Here is a 4,378-nt window from a genome sequence, read left to right as displayed (position 1 = left end):
AGTCTGAAATAGTTGAATACAGCCTGAAGTTTATAGCAATCTTATCTGGTGAAAAGTAGCAAAGTACATGTTCTAGTACAATAATGCTACAAATACACATCCAAGACATTTCTTTATAGAAAATGATACATAAATCACATCCATTAATACACAAAACTTTTGGGCACCATGTACATACTGTAGCTGGAGGTGCATGTGTTATTTTTGGTTCAATTACTAAAATAGTCACTTAATGGAATTAGATTATTTCACTTGATACATCATGCAGCAACATTGGAATGGGAATTTGCCTTCTAAATTTTCCACCAGAGATGGATCCTTTTAATGGGAAAACTGTTGGCAGAACATAAGAGGAACAATATATCCTAAAACTTGAGGACAGTTTGTCTAGGACAGTAGTTCTCAAATGTATTTGATCTCATCCCCCTTCTTTGTGTGTATAATAGTTTACACCCTGCCATACACACACCAAAAATCAACATGCAACTCACTAAATATTAAAAACCACTAAGGCATTGATTCAAACAAACAGAGCCATTTAAATATATGGTAATGTAAATTTTAAGTGAGATACTGCTTACTTGTATCACACTATTGTTATTAGTATGATGGGTGCACTTTTTTTTTTTTTTTTTTTTTTTGAAGCAGAGCAATTCCATCCTGGGTTGAATGCTTGAAGCAGCTATCTTAAAAAGAATTTGCATCCCACATTGTAGCAAATGGATTAACCTACAGATGGCAACAACTTTGTATAATGCTATGCAAGAATAACAGAAATCCATCAAAATGCACCACATCATCTGTAGACCTGATATGTCTGGAGGAATCAGATTTGCTAGTTATTCATTGCTGTGGGTAAAATGTGCGCTTTTAATAAGTTTCCCCCCGCTAAAGCTTCCCATGCTCCCTTCCCCCCAATACCTTCTGTGTCCCCTTTTGGGGAGGTCTGCCCACTACTTTGAACACCTCTGGGCTAGCTATTTGTAGCTACCTACAAATACTGCCACATATACAGACAGAAAAAACAGCCTGATTGTATAATGGAAAAAAAGTGTATATTTTAGGGGCTGATGCTGCAAATTCTGCTTGCAAGCAATACCTACTGTTGCCGGTGAGTGTTGATCAAATGCAGTGGATAGAAAACTGAACACTGAAGCATGTGTTTAAGCATGTGTGTTCTCATCGACATCAGGGAAAATGCTCACTTCTTCTTGCTGTCACCTTTTCTCAGAGGCTCTCAAATTCAAGCAGTATAGAACCCTATGATAGAAAGATAAAAAAATTGAAAAATAGAAAGATAATAAGCTATTGTATTAAAATAATCAAATATTTCCTGCAGACTACCTGTGTGTGTACACAGTAGCCCATTTGAATGTTTTTTTCAAAAGATTTGCTATGGACATTTCCAAGTAATATTCCCTCTGTAGAAGAAGGAAATTCATTTTTTTAAATTCTTATATTTTGTATTTAGTTCCCAAGACATAGTAGTGTGATCTGTTGCTGTTAATAGTTTAATAAAACTATTGATGTTATAAAATAAATAAATATCATCTTGGTTAAAATAATGATGATTGTGACTTTTATTGGGAGTGAGGCTGGTTCTGTGTTTGTGATTGTCATTTTTTGTATGACCAGACCATGACTTTTCTTCTGAACAGGTCACTGTTCTCCTTAATCATCAGATGTACATGGCATTACATATATCAGCGTAGATCTAGCATTCATTGTAACCCCAAATTCTTATTAGCCTTTACTGAATGACTCACCATCTTTCAATCAGATTAGTAGAACAGGAGGAAAACAGAACAAATTGTTCCTGTATGAACGATTGTATTTCTGTGGTCTGTATATTATGAAAGGAGCCATTCCCTATATTTCCAGGCCAGCAGGTTTCCTTTGTCACTGGTGATGGTAACCTTAATGACAAATAGTTATAGTGTTATAATGATGTATAGTTATAATGATGTTATAGTTCCTGGACTATAAAGCACAATAATAGTGAATCTTTAGCCATCTTGATTACTCTGATTGTTTAATATGGGGTGTGTAAGATTTAGACACAGTGAGCACACAGGGCTGGCCACTACTAGTCTTTAAAATGTGGGGGGAAATAGCATTTTTTGGCTTTATCATCGTACCCTCACCTTTTGGCATGTTGACAAAGGCAATTACATCGCTCACACCTTATGCATTCTTCTTTTATTCCAAAGAAAGTTTTCTTCTCTCTGGCACATCCAGCAGCACTAGTTCCCAAACATTGGAGTTAACATCACCAATTTTTGATGTCTTATGAAATGCAAAGTTTTTTTTGGAAAATGAAAGAAAATTTCAACATAAGAATTAAGCAGAATAAACCAGCTAGATTAACACTCTCAGAACCAGAGCTAGCCAAGGCCTGACGCTTCTATAAAATATGTTTGCTAAGCAAAATGAAAACTTACATCTTAGGAAGTTCTGTGTCCCTCTAAAGGGAAACAAGATGTTTGTGTCTTTGTCCTTCTCTGATTTCCAGCAAATCCTCCTTCCACGGTTTGTATCTCCCCCTATAACTGCAGAACACAGGCGGGTCCAGTGTCAATGTATGGTTGTACATAACCTCATCTATTATCTCAGACCTCAGTACACAATAATAACTATTTTACAGTCCACTTGATTTCAAATATTATCTTTCATAGCTTACTTTTAAATGGTGTTTACTAAGAATTTTCAAAACCTAATTGTACTCAGTACTTAATGCAGCTCATTAACCTTGTGTATACAATTTAATTAATTTTCTTCTAATCTGCATGGGTGCATATGGAGCATTTCAAAGGCGTTCAAAGAATTTGTTTGAACCTGCAGAACACCTCTTACATACAAGCTAATTAAGAATTTCATACTGCTTAGAGTCGGTTACCTGGAACCTCTCAAAAGATATCCACCATGCGAGAGAAGGCCTGAACACACATTCACTTTAAAGTAGAATCTTTTCACACAGTAACGATTTCTGAGTAGCCTGAAGGCCTCCTTGTGTCCCTGGTGACAATAGCATTCTAATAGCCTACTCTGTAGAGATCCATTATTGTATTTATTGATATTTATAGACAATAAACTTGCCCCAAATAACCCTGCAGAGTAAAGAAAATTCTGAAGTCACCAGAAATTCACATGTTCCATTAGAGCTTTAGGTCAGTGTTGCAGATTGAGCACTCACTAACCCTGCTGGTCAGTCCAGGATTTAGCTCTTTACAGCCTCGGAGCACCCTATGCTGGCCGGTGTCTCGCCTGCCACAGGCCCCGTGTCCCTCCCAGACCCCAGTGCCCCTTATCATGGGGTGCTTCTCCACAACAGCACCCCCAAACTCTGGGTCACCCTTCCCAGGGGAACCTCCTCCCCCTTTGCCCACCTTGCCTCAGTGGCTTCTGCCAATCATCATCTAATCCCCGCTCACCGGGGCAAACTTCAGTCTGTAATGGCCACTCATCATTGGCAAGGGGGTTGGACCAGCTGCCTCTGCCTATTCCCGGGCTACACCTCTGCAGCCCCAGGACCTGCTTAGGCCTTACCCAAAGCCTCAGGCTGGAGCTCCCCAGCTGCTCTTGCCTTTTCCCAGCACTGCTCTGCTTCAGGTACCCTGTGCTCCTAGGGACTAGGCCCTCCTCCTTCCAAGGCAGGAGAGAGAGAGTTATACCTTATAATCTATAAGGTACCGTAGTCAGCAGGGATCAGCAACCTTTGGCCTTCGGCCCGCCGGGGTAAGACCCCTGGCAGGCCGGGCCATTTTGTTTACCTGCTGCATCCACAGGTTCGGCCGATCATAGCTCCCACTAGCCGCAGTTCGCCGTTCCAGGCCAATGGGTGTTGTGGGAGCAGTGACCAGCACATCACTCAGCCCACACCACTTCCTGCAGCCCCCATTGACCTGGATTGGCAATCTGCCAAACCTGCAGACACGGCAGGTAAATAAACCAGCCCTGTCTTCTAGGGGGCTTATCCTAGCAGGCCATGTGCCAAATGTTGCCAATCCCTGGTATACAGAATACAGCAGAGAGGACAATGTGAGTTCTGGGGACAGAAGAGATATTGGAAGTGCAATATCTAAGTGAGATAACAAGAAACCAGATCGTAGATGTGTTTCAGATTTTTAAAAAAATATATCTTAGAAAATGATGTTGCTGTCTAAAGTGTATTGACCGAAGATAAAAAAGGTTTATAGACAAAATTCAGGGAAAGGATACCCAGTAAGATCAACACTTTGGCCATGGTGCCTTCCTCACAATCTGAGAAAAAAGACACAGTAATCTGAAAAAAAAATAGAAGTCATAATAAATTAGTAACTATAACCACTGGAGAATGTTCTATGTTATTTATAGTCTGGTGACTACCACATAGCAAAAT

General features: G+C 39.9%; 1 long non-coding RNA gene across 1 annotated transcript; it reads right to left on the bottom strand.

Moving 5' to 3' along the window:
• Positions 1-1,139: 1,139 nt before the first annotated feature.
• Positions 1,140-2,504, bottom strand: LOC122457721. The gene is made up of 3 exons (XR_006277394.1): positions 2,442-2,504; positions 2,145-2,286; positions 1,140-1,260 (listed from the first exon to the last, which is right to left on the bottom strand). It is a non-coding gene; the product is annotated as an uncharacterized LOC122457721 (long non-coding RNA).
• Positions 2,505-4,378: the final 1,874 nt, after the last annotated feature.

This window comes from Dermochelys coriacea, chromosome 1, assembly GCF_009764565.3.
Source record: "Dermochelys coriacea isolate rDerCor1 chromosome 1, rDerCor1.pri.v4, whole genome shotgun sequence".
Lineage (NCBI taxonomy): Eukaryota > Metazoa > Chordata > Testudines > Dermochelyidae > Dermochelys > Dermochelys coriacea.
The sequence above is the reverse complement of the archived record's forward strand: the minus strand, read 5'-3'. Positions and strand labels throughout refer to the sequence as shown.